The sequence below is a fragment of the Mytilus trossulus genome, chromosome 2, assembly GCF_036588685.1.
Source record: "Mytilus trossulus isolate FHL-02 chromosome 2, PNRI_Mtr1.1.1.hap1, whole genome shotgun sequence".
NCBI lineage: Eukaryota > Metazoa > Mollusca > Bivalvia > Mytilida > Mytilidae > Mytilus > Mytilus trossulus.
The window spans coordinates 36078630-36092536 of NC_086374.1; positions in this window are offsets into that span (position 1 = coordinate 36078630).

A 13907-nucleotide genomic window follows, 5' to 3' on the forward strand; every position below is an offset into this window, starting at 1 on the left:
TAGTGTGTTACTTAATTGCCATTTTTTTAAATCTTTTTTCCAAATTTATTTCTTCATGTTATTGCCTCAAATGGCAAGGAGTGAAACTACACTGTAAAAAATATGGGTCATGAATTTTAAACGGTTAAGTAATGATGTGGTCCGGCTAAAAAGGTAATATTTCGAAGCTGTCAAAAAAAAATCAAGTACCCCTGGCCTTAACATAAAATTGTCCATGATTTAGAGCTGATTATGATGTTTTCTATAATTTTAAAATCATTTGTCTAAAAATTAGTACACAACACTGTAAAAATGTTATTGAAAAAGCTCCTGAAGGTGGGATTTTCTTTAATTTCCATTTATTGTCTAAAAGAAATGCACTACAAAATAACTGTTTTCGGGTAATAAGCTAACTTCGGACAAGGAGAAGAAAGCTGGTTCTTCGATTGCATGGCTTCTACAATTTGAGCGAATCGTCAGATAGGAACAGAATCAAGTATGAATAAGATGGTATCGGGTTTTTTTTGTGTTGAATAAATCTTAATCGTAATTTGGTTAGTGTATTGCTATAAAAAAAACCACACACACTGTTTCGAAAAAAGTGAGATTCTCACAACGTTATTTTTGTGTGCTGAATAAATTTTAAATTCTTAAATTATATTTTGGTTAGGGTATTGCTATAAATATTTCATCGTTTCAAAATAAAGTGACATTTAAAAAAATCGTGCTTTTCACTTAAACAATTCAATTTTTTCTCAGTTATCAAATTCATTGATTTTAGGCAATAAACGCAATTTTTTTTTTTTATATTTTATGTTATTTCAAAAATCGTATTTTTATCCCCAAATTCAAAAATTGATATTAAAACTGAAATCTTTTAAATATAAACATGGTATGCTTAAATATGTGAATGCTTTGTAGATATTTGAATACTTAATTTTCATCTTTTCATCTTCGAAATTAAGTGTCGACTTTTGTCATCAATTCAGTCTGCAAAATAAATTTGACCCCTGTATTTACTAAACTTGGCCTTACTAGTCGGGCTTTTATAGCTGACTATGCGGTATTGTGCTTTGTTTATTGTTGAAGACCGTACGGTGATATATAGTTGTTAATGTATGTGTCATTTTTGTCTCTTGTGGACAGTTGTCTCATTGGCAATCATACCACATCTTCTTTTTTATATTGACTGTGTGTCGTTTCTTAACACCTCCTCAGTCTGGTTTCTTATGTTGACTAGTATACACTTAATATAATAATTTCCTAATTTTGATTCAGGATTTTTTTGGGGGGTACATGCGTATAAATGAATTTAATAATTCAACTGGAATTTAAATAAAATTTGGGTGCGAACGTGTAGGATGCAATCGGACATAAAGGACGAACGTGTGAGGTGCGAACTTGTACGGTACGAAGTGTATTTGGCGCGAACGGATTTGATACACATTCGCCTTAATTACATGGTCGCCCTATATATAACAGTATATAACAGCACTATCTTCTAACACTTTTTTGTTAAAGATCAAGTAATTTTTAAATGAACACTGGAAAGTAGCTCTCCGAACAGAAAATTTGCATTAAACTGAAAAAGTTTTATTTGATAAACGTAGTAATATGTTTTTGATGACTTTTGGGGAATATATGACATTGTCCTTCACTCAATTACATTTATTACAGTGAATGTTTTTTTGCTAACAGGGTCTGCTCTAATGCGCTTCCGGTTATCCTACTGAAGAATACTTGTATCATCATTTACATTTAAATACAGTTCTACTCTTTGTAATACACGTGAACATAGTTCATCGATCATCTAATATGTTTCTTAACAACCTCATCAGTATGTATGTTACCTTTGAATCCTTTTTGTTGTACTTCCTTCTGTAATTAATTTTCTACATGTTGGTTTACCAACACTATCTGCATATAATTGTCCGTATAGTTGGTTTTTTTTACAAAAAACAAATAAGTTTTCTACCAAAAGAGTTCACATGTTTATAATTATCAGGTAAAGTGTGTTGTCTAATAATATCAAGATTATCTATACAACTGAAAAATCAGTTTATTAAAATAAATCACCCTAAAAATTATCATCAAAATGATTTACTTCATAGTGGTCGGTGAGATGTCTTGTGCGACTATCACAATAACATGACATAGTTTTGTCTTAAACACAATAATGAAACTCAATCTTTTTTCTGAAACAGCATTTTACAGCATAAACTTGGTTCTCGTGTGGTATACAAATAATTCCAAAAAACAGTTTGGAATCACGGCTCGTGCCATTCCACTGTACATACAATTATACAATATATTATATATACATACTATAATTATCTACCTTTTAAACTTTTAAAAAATAACTATAATGATCTTATCTTTGTCTATATGTGACATAATTGTGTATAAATTTGTGTATATTTGGAAGCTTAAACTATTTACAACACCATATTTGCTGTCGTCACCAGAAAAATGGACTCCATAAAAAGATGTGGCATTCCGTTTGACAACGGAAGACTGTCAATATACTTATGATCCTTGGTTTGAAATAACTGCATTGTTGTGTCACATTTCACATGATTTGAAAAAAAGGAATCATCGGCAACGTTTGATACATTTTAATATATCTCGCGTAAAGCGATCGTTTAAAGAGATTTCTACAGTTTTAGTAAGTAACGGTTATGTATATTGAATGTATATTTTATTGTTAATTTTAGAATACGGATGAACAATTTTGACGTCATATTCATTATATAGGCTAAAATCATGCATGGTTTTATTAACATGTTATCAATTATTAGTTTTCACTGAACTTTTTAACGCCGGCATGCAGTTCTTCATCCTTGACTTTGACTACACTAAGCAGGCAGATGGAAGACAGACTAACATATAATATGTATCTGCCTATATGTGTAGTGAAAACTGTAGATTGTTCCTATACACTTAAAAATACTTTGTTTATTACGTTTAGTTGTCATTTTGTAAATACGTACGAGAAGGTAACACCTCCTGCAACGTAAGCTGAATTTTAGATATAGTTAGATGAGGGAATAAGACGTATGTGCTATGCTAGGTAGTCTTGTCGTCGAAGTATGAAGTAAAAAGTACAGGTTCAAGGTCTGTTTGGGGAGGAAGTAAACAATCAGATCTGCTCTTTCATTGTTAGGTTGATTTTCTTGGTACTTTATTTACATACGTATATATTTTTTTTCTTACAGATAAAACATAGATGATCAGATGGATACAGCATCTATTTGCCATTGCAAATCATTGCATTTCACAAAAGAACAAATACCAAAGGAAACTTCAAGACTACATATATACAGACTTTACACGCCAACAACTAGTTTAATAAATTTGAATATACAATGCTTGCAAGTGCATGTGCATGTATGCTAATATTTTAATGTGAGTTTGTGAGTATTGTGATATATATGCAAGTTTATATATAATGAAAGCAAATCTCAATATCTGAGAGAATGTACCGGTTTTATGTTTTAGGTACGCTGAGTCAAAATAATGTTCTTATATGTCATCCTTTTTTTTCTGCCATTCAGAGGAACATATAGGAGATTGAAACCAAATTACGAATTGGTAAACAACAATTATTAGTGTACTAGTCAAGTTGTTAAATAGTAGGGTTACACTGGTGTTTTGACCAATACCCTGATTGACAGAAAATGACTGTTTATCATTTTTTTATACCTCAACAGATTTACTTAAGACCTCACTTAACGTTGGAACATACCAACATTTTTTCATTTATTTAATGATTATAAAAATAAAGGATGACCATGAGGCAAAACATGATCTGACCAAAGTCAACACCCACTGGTTGACCAATGGCCTCACCGATGAAAAAAAACAAAACATTGTTTTTTTTCTTTTAGGTTCAGGTTTATAGTTTTATTAACGCAGGCTTACAATAAATGAATGTTGATTTCACTTTTAATTGAAATCATACTCGGCATGTTCCAAATTTGACTTTGGGAAAAACAAAAAACAGTTATCATGAGATCTCTATTTTCAATCGGTAATGTTCAGAACTTTACTCTCAGTACGTTTTGGGAAAGTACGAGTTCCTAGTGTAAATAGTGTGTTACTTAATTGCCATTTTTTTAATCCTTTTTCCAAATTTATTTCTTCATGTTATTGCCTCAACTACACTGTAAAAAATATGGGTTATGAATTTTAAACGGTTAAGTAATGATGTGGTCCGGCTAAAAAAGTTTAAAAATTAATATTTCGAAGCTGTCAAAAAAAATCAAGTACCCCTGGCCTTAACATAAAATTGTCCATCATTTAGAGCTGATAATGATGTTTTCTATAATTTAGAAATAATTTGTCTAAAAATTAGTACACCACACTGTAAAAATGTTATTGAGAAAGCTCCTGAAGGTGGGATTTTTTTTAATTTCCATTTATTGTCTAAAAGAAATGCACTACAAAATAACTGTTTTCGGGCAAAAAGCTAACTTCGGACAAGAAGAAGAAAGCTGGTTCTTCGATTGCATGGCTTCTACAATTTGATCGAATCGTCAGATAGGAACAGAATCAAGTATGAATAAGATGGTATCGGGTTTTTTTTTGTGTTGAATATATCTAAATCGTAATTTGGTTAGTGCATTGCTATAAAAAAAAACCACACACACTGTTTCGAAAAAAGTGAGATTCTCACAACGTTATTTTTGTGTGCTGAATAAATCTTAAATTCTTAAATTATATTTTGGTAAGGGTATTGCTAAAAATATTTCATCGTTTCAAAATAAAGTGACATTTAAAAAAATCGTGCTTTTCACTTAAACAATTCAATTTTTTCTCAGTTTATTTTTTGATTTTAGGCAATAAACGCATTTTTTTTTTTTTTTTTATATTTTATGTTATTTCAAAAATCGTATTTTTACCCCAAAATTTAAAAATTGATATTAAAACTCAAATCTTTTAAATATAAACATGGTATGCTTAAAAATGTGAATGCTTTGCAGATATTTGAATACATAACTTTCATCTTCTCATCTTCGAAATTAAGTGTCGACTTTTGTCATCCATTCAGTCTGCAAAAAAAATTTGACCCCTGTATTTACTAAACTTGACCTTATCGGGCTTTTATAGCTGACTATGCGGTATTGTGCTTTGTTCATTGTTGAAGACCGTACGGTGACATATAGTTGTTAATGTATGTGTCATTTTGGTCTCTTGTGGACAGTTGTCTCATTGGCAAGCATATCACATCTTCTTTTTTTATATTGACTGTGTATTGTTTCTTAACACCTCCTCAGTCTGGTTTCTTATGTTGACTAGTATAAATTTAATATAATAATTTCCTAATTTTTATTCAGGATTTTTTTTGGGGGTACATGCATATAAATAAATTTAATGATTCAACTGGAATTTAAATAAAAAATTGGGTGCGAACGTGTAGGATGCAATCGGACATAAAGGACGAACGTGTGAGGTGCGAACTTGTACTGTACGAAGTGTATTTGGCGCGAACGGATTTGATACACATTCGCCCTAATTACATGGTCGCCCTATGTCAGTTCGTTCATACTATCAGTATGTTGTTCTTAAAGTTTGATTAAAATTATACGCAGTTAACAATGAGAAAACATAATAAAAAATAAATACTTATCAATGAAACCTATTTATTTCATGTATCAGATTTGTATTCTATATATATTTTTAACAGTAAAGTCAATAAAGAATCAGGGCCCATGGCGTGTCGGTTTAAGGGGTTACACTAAAGACCTGAAAACGGACCTTGAAAGACCTGAAAAGACTTGAAAATATACCACTAAAATTATTCAAATTGCAATAACTTTTTTATTATTGGATGGAATTTCTTCAAGTTGGATTTTTATTAATTCTAAATATCTATATATCATTAAAATGTATATGTTTTAAATCAAAAACATTTTTTTAGTGCCAATAGTTGGACCTGAAGGGAGAAATGAAAAGACCTGAAGGGACCTGAAAATCTATGGTCGGACTAATTCAAACTTCAATAACTCTTTTAATATTCAGTGGATATCTTTCAACTTTTGATTTTGTGAAACAAAAAGTTCAATATACTGATAATTTAAAAAACATATATATGAAAAATATCGTTGGGGTGTCAAAACTGGGGCCTGAATGGAAAATTTAATAACATAAATTTGCTTGAAAAAACTTCGGTCAGATTTATGCAAGATCTTTCACTGTTTTCAATCAATCTCCTTGAAATAGAAACTTTGTTAAAGAAAAAGCATAATATATCATTGAAATCTTAAAGAATTTTATCGAAAATATAATGGTTGAGTTCCCTGGCAAAATTCGGACCTTGTCGGGGAAATAAAAGACATGAGCGGATCATAGAAGTAGATGTATTCTGAGACTACTATAACACTGTGTAATAGTAGTCTCAGATGTATTTAAACTCGCACAATATTGTTCTTTTTCTATTTATTTTTATTTTAGACAAAAGTCTATTGAAGAGAACGAATGACTTGTTATTTAAACAGGAACATATTTGAATACAACTGAATATAATAAAGAAGATGTGGTGTGATTGCCAATGAGACAACTATCCACAAAAGACCAAAATGACACAAACATTACCGTACGGCCTTCAACAATGAGCAAAGCCCATACCGCATAGTCAGCTATAAAAGGCTCCGATAGGACAATGTTAAACAATTCAAACGAGCAAACTGACGGCCTTATTTATGTAAAAAAAAAAATGAACGAAAAACAAATATGAAACAAATAAACAAACGACAACCACTGAATTACAGGCTCCTGACTTGGGACAGGCACATGCATAAATAATGTGGCGGGGTCATGTGGTTAAACATTTTAGCGGGATCCCAACCCTCCCTCTTACCTGGGACAGTGGTATAACAGTACAACATAAGAACCGAACTGTAAAAATTAGTTGAAAAAGGGTTAACTCATCAGATAGACAAAAAATACAAGTGGACGCGGCCGGGTACTTATATACCTTGCTGATGATGAATTCTGGACCTAAAGAAAAGAAAAAGATTGCACGTTGAAATTATTCAAACTAATTCAACTTGCTCCATCGGAATTTCATCACAACCAGGAGATTTTCCCGCTTTTGACGATTTTAAAATATTGACAACTTCCGTTCATTGGTTATTTCAATATCAAGAATATCATCGGTTATTATGCAACTGTAAACATCTTTTTCGGTAGTTTCGTATAAATTTCCAGAATTCAACATATTTGAAAAATCACATTTCCATTTATTTAAAACAATTTTCGGATCGGTACATATTGAATTATCTTCCATTTTCACTTCCATTGGAATACTTTGCCTGTTGTTTCCAACTCCAATTTTCCCAATTTTCCTCCAAAATTCTTTTGGGTTATCTTCTAAATTCTTTAATTCATCTTGCATACTATACCAGTATTGTTGTTTGGAACGTTGACACGCTTTATCGAAATGTTTCCTCTTTTGGACATAGAGTGGGGTGCTCATTTTCGCCACATCTTTTCATGTTTTTTACAGTTTCTGTTCAGGTCTAAATGTTTTTGAAGTATACTGATATTTCTACATGAAGATAACTTCAAATGCAAAATATTCTTAAGCTTGAAAACGTGTTTGTTTGAATATAATCATCTGAAAAGTTAGTTTGAAGGGTGTTTGAAATTTCCTGATTTTTTTGTCAATGGGGGACACATATACGCCGTTATACACATCTATTTAAAATCAAATAACCGCAGCATTTAACAACAGTGATCAAATCAATTTCGTTATAGATGAATAGCAGACATTTAAAAGGTGTTAAGAACTGAAATTTAGGGGCATACAGTCAAAGAATTACTTAGAAATACTTCTTTGAATTTGTGTTTTTTCTTCATGAAATTGGCCGAAAATCGTTGTCCGTTTTTCGGTCTTTTTCAGTAGGTGCCGCAATTTTGTCTTAGTTTTAAAAAATAATCATATTTGTTATATAATATCATTTACCGGTATATGTCTTCCATTTCAGCCATCCTTTGAAGTTTTTACACCTCAAAATCATAAAACGGCGAAATTGTGTCCGCGGCGAATATGGGCGCCCCACTCTATTGTGAATTTGTTAAAGTGGTAAAATCAGAGATGTCAAGTAAACTTTCATGTAAAACATATATAACGGATGGATTTAATAACAAAAGCCGTAGATGCAAAAAAAAAACCATGGTGGAATGAAGAACTCATCGTTTTATGGAATTGTGTTTGTAGTGCAGAAAAAATATGGATTAAAGCAACCTGTAATAAAAGTACGTTACGTCATAATTAGAGTGGGGCGCCCATATTCGCCGCGGACACAATTTCGCCGTTTTATGATTTTGAGGTATGCCCCTAAATTTCAGTTCTTTGCAATTCTTTTCTACTCACAAACATGGATAAAAAAATTACCAGTTCTTAGTTTTGAAGCCTTTTATGTCCAATTTTTGACAAAATATTTACGTGATCTGCAACTGACTGTTTTAAACATATTATTTAAAGCTAATGCTCATCAATATACTTCAAAATATTGAGTTATCTAAATAGACCAACAGTTTTGACTTTCAAATTCACTTCTGGTTACCATGGTCCGAAATTCATATGACCGAATCAGCCTAATCAAAACTTGGTCCGTTTTTAAACTGTAGCTGTTCCTTTTACTCTATAAAATCACTTTCTTTGATTTAATTTTTTTTCTGTTCAATGCATTGTAAGTAAACAATTTATGGCTGATACCTTTTTTTGAATAATTGCAATGAAATATGATAAAGGTTTCCCCAAAGAAATGTTTACATGGTAGATATTTTAAACTTTTCATAGACCTGTGTAAATGTAACGTAAATATCAATAATCTGACTTATAAAATTTTAAACCAAAATTCTGACTTTAAACATTGAAAGTGTTTTATATTGAATGTACAACGAATTTATCAACTCAGACATTTGTCTACCATCAAATAAGAGACAAAAATTTCAAATTTTTAATTGGTAACGTAAATATCAAAATGCAAAGATTATGCATCAAACATGTTAAACGATTCAACAAATATGTTTCATTTATTTGTGTTCATTTCATGAGCTTCAAAGTTGTTCTCAATTCTAGTTCTGTCCTCTGGGCTTATTTTCCAAAAGCGTTTACTCTTGCCGGAAGGCTCTAGATGATCAAGCTTATAGAAGACGTCTGATTTTTTGCACCATATCGTGTCAGGTGAAGTTGGCCACCTAAACATAGCTTTCGCTCTTTCGAGAAAGGTAACCTGTACATCTTCGTCGTCCATATCTAAAATTTTCCCAATGTACCACTGACCTTCATAAACACATGCAATAAAGTCATCCACTGACACTTCTACTATTATTATTTCATGAAAATCTTCATTTTGGATCTCATTACTTTCTTGCAATTCGTTTTGATTGACTGTTTCTTTTGTGTGACTGGTATCATTTGAGTGACCGTCATATGTCTGTCGACTCCATGATTCACAAAATTTCCCCTTCAAGCATATGCCACAATAGCATGAAGTTTCTCTCGTGCAAAGTTCGGCCGTCTGTAAGTCATAGGCTACAGCATGAAACTTCATTGTTCCTTTAATTGGCCTCAGCTTTATTTTATTCAGTTGGTCGAGCTTCTTTTTGCATTCTTCTTTTTTTACAAACAAAAATTTTACTTCTTTCATGTTTGAAGCTGTTGACCAATCGAAAAATTCTTTTGGATCTTGAATAACAACTGCTCCTCTCTTCACTGCTTCGTCAGCCATTCTTTTAATTGTTCCACCAAGACCGTCGCAAGGTCCCTTGCCATGCCCAGCCTCAAAATAATTCCAACGGGCCTGAATTCCATAAACTGATGAATGATTTGCTATGAGGTCAAAAATGGTTTTATTGCGGTATTGGCTTGATGGACTATCCGTCCAGTAGTGAACAAACTCGACATTTGGACAGATTTCCTTCAAGACTGGAACTAAAGAATCAAGAAATGTGCACACTGTACTGGTACAATGAGAAAGTTCATCAGAAATTATTGCGATGCTTTTGTGTTCTAATTTTGATTGGCCTCGGAAATATACAACTACTGGGTGTATGGTGACTGGGGTCTGGTTCCAATAGGCACTCTGTACCTCTGCAAGGGACTTACACGAATAGTTCTCTGCAAAGTCCATTTGGACTAAAACTTCTTTCTCTTTAAGGCTATCTTTAAGTGTTTTGATTTCTCTATATTGACACCGTACTCTGTCAACGTGACTTGCAAACTGATTCATTTCAACTTTCATCATCTCTATAAATTCATTTTTCTCTACTGTATTTTCTATAATCTTCATTTTCTTTTTATCTTCCACAACGACTTGTTTCCATACTCGATAAGCAACTCGATTTTCTAGCAGCTGGTCCATAGAATGCTCTATTTCAAGACTTTGACCAATTAAGTGTTCTGGATTTTCTCTTACGAAAATGTTGTATTTCTTAAGTGTCTGACACTTGAGGGCCATATTCTGATGTTTAATACATAGACAGGATGTTCGGGATATGAACTTTGCTGTTAAGATATGGCGTGGACGTAAACGACAAAAGGTTGCCAACGAAATTTTCACTTGAGGGTTTTCTGCAGAAAATTTCTTATGTAGATCAGCAAGATAATTTGTTAGAATAATTGTTTGCTTCTTTTCTCCTTTCGAAATCTTAATTGCATCCCCTTTTCCTGGTTGCATGCGACTATTATCTTCTCTACTCATGAAATCTTCGACATCTAGAGCAAGCTGTTTGACTGCACAAATACGTCTGTCTGGTCTAACCCGCTTTGTGGAAACTTTTGTCAAAGTCTTTCTACATATACCAGTTCCTTTACTTATAGCAAGATTGAGTCTGTATTTCTTTGACAACTTTCCAGAAACTAGTCTAGCTATGGACTGTCTCTCATACATGGACGAAGTTGACGCTCTTGCTTCTGAAATTTCGTGCAACACCACATTCTTCAACATTAACTTTCGCTTTACCCTCTCCCTTCTTTTGGGTGTCAAATTTAATTCTCTCAGTTCTAATTCAGTTTTGCTGTTAGGTGTACAAGGTTCCGATGGCCTTCTAGTTCCGGTATTAATCTTAGTGCTGAGCCTTTTCAGTTGTCTGGACTTTGCTTTTAATTTTTTCAGAAGCTTTTCCTTTTCTACTTTCAAACGCTTCATTGCACCATGGGCTCTAGCTAAAGCTCTTGTATTTTTCTTTTTTCCTCCTTTCCTCCTTCCAACAAGTGGCAACTTTACCACCAATGGACTACCTATACTTTCATAACCACTGCTTTCTGTAACAGATTCATTCAAAACCAACGCTGCTGCATTTCTTTTGCGTCTATGTGTTTGGTTGTGGACCTTTGCTCTTGCGTTTCTTTTTTTTCTTTCCTTAGTTGGCAATTCAGCTGCTGGAACATAGTATTTAATCACCCTGGCTGATTCTTTCTTTAAATAATTCTTTCCATCTTTCAATTTCTTTCTTTCTCTGTACTCTTTTTGGATTTGACTTCGTGACTTGGCCATGTATACCTGAAAAAGGAGTACATGTTGCATCAAATTGAACTATAATGTTCGAGTTTTATGTTAATTTAGTGAAATCGAAATATGAACAATATTAGCAAACACTTTGTTTTGAACAAAGATATGAATAATAAGAAGGTCTAGTTAGGTAAACATAATGTATGTTATAATTATGTAATCAAAATTTTACCTTTAAGCAATAATAAAATTTTGATATTTACGTTACAAATAGACCCAAAAGCAGATTAGGTGTAGTAATTGGTAAACTTGTATGTAATGTTTTTTGTTCATTTTTTTATCTTGATATAGCATATTATAAATGTTGAGATGCATTTTTAGCACGTTTTATTGATTTGACTGCTTAACTAATGGTGAAATTCCACGACAATTCTAGCATTACTACGCATCTTTTTAATGAAGCTACAGTAGAAAAACATTCATTTCTATTAAGTTTAACTACTGAAACTAGCATCATATATCTATAAACCAACTTTAAAATCACAAAGACAACTTGTTTTTTATTGTATTCACTTTATAATTCAGTTATAATTTGTAAAATATTTACGTTACCCAATCGTAACGTAAATACTTTCCTCATTCAATTAACTTGTGTAAATGATCAGTACAAAAAGTGTATTTGAAAATGACAAGAACTAAGCATGGAACACAATTAAACTTCTACTTCATCAGTTTATATCAAAACGTAAGAAAAAATAAATATCAAACATTGTCATAGTTACCTTGCTCTTCTATTTGCTTTTATCTCTCTACTGTCATGTATGGATATGTAACGCCATAAAATCTTGTAAACAACGTGTTAAACAATGACGTCATAGACGCTGTTTTTGAAAAGTGCTAAAATGATGATCAGTACCTGGGTCCGTTCCAAAGGTATATTTTGTATCGTAAATATCGGTAACGTAAATATTTTTGGCTGGATAGTCATTCGTTGTTAATACTTACTGTTTATGTAGAAGACAGTACAGATGTAAAAATTGTACATATACTTCCACCTTTCTAATAACTAAGAGCTGTTGACATTTGGGATGTGTGTTATTATTGTGTGGTGCAACACGTAAATATCTCCTGTTTTTATAACCATGATCCTTGGTATGGAAAAAAATGCAAAATCAAAGTGAACTGAACAATTTTGTTATATTTGATATTTGTCAGCTTAAACAATATGTCTAAGGAATAAAACAAATAAGTTTTGTTTACTATAACTACATTTAATGCAGTGCTAACTTCGTTTAAGAAACACAATATTCAAATAGTTTGGTCTTGGTGACACATGAAATTTAGAGTTCGTGTCAATCTAATTTTTAAAATGTGTTATATGTATGCATTATACAAGTATCAGTTGAAAAGTATGATCATTCTTCAAATAACTGCAGAGTTTTTTGTGCACAAATAACTCAAATAACACGAGACTGAGATTTTAATAATTTGATACCTTGCCGTGGACAGTAACGTAAATACTGTTTTTGACGTTCATAAAGCTGAATTTTGTTTAAATTGTGAGAGTTACATGTGGAAAACAATTATTTCTATCTCCGCACCGGTATTCCCTATCCGACTATATATAGAAATGTACAAATCTCTGGTTGAATATGTCTTTTACACTGCGGTACATAGAATTGCGACCCTAAATTGAGAATGAGTGATATATGTGTCCCCCATTGACAAAAAATCAGGAAATTTCAAACACCCTTCAAACTAACTTTTCAGATGATTATATTCAAACAAACACGTTTTCAAACTTAAGAATATTTTGCATTTGAAGTTATCTTCATGTAGAAATATCAGTATACTTCAAAAACATTTAGACCTGAACAGAAACTGTAAAAAACATGAAAAGATGTGGCGAAAATGAGTACCCCACTCTACATCTGGTCTAAATCGACTTGTGACTTATTTGAGTTTTCAATGTCTAAAATAAGTTTGTTTAAGTCACAAATAGATTCCGAATTTAAAAGAAAGTCCTGAGGTATGTTTTGTGTGTCGTACCTCGTCTTAACAGATTGTTTGGTATTTTCACGTGTTTTTTCTATGGTATATCATATCTCCTTGACTTATTAGTTTTGACATGCGAGTTTTTATCATTGTTTTTGTATCATTTTTACTTGTAGGACCAGTTTTGTGGTGTGATCCCAATGAAACAGATTTCCACAAGAGACCAAAGGACATCAATCATGAAAAGTTAACAACCATAATTTTCGTCTATGTTTATTTTTGTTTTAAAAAGATATTAGCGGAATTTTCATAGGCTCATTAAGATTAATACATTTTTCGTTCAGGTCCGAGTTTTGCCATCCCAACGACATTTTTCATATATTTTTTTATATTATCATTAATAAAATTCCAACTTGAAGAAATTCCATCCAATAATAAAAAAAAGTTATTGCAATTTAAATATTTTTAGTC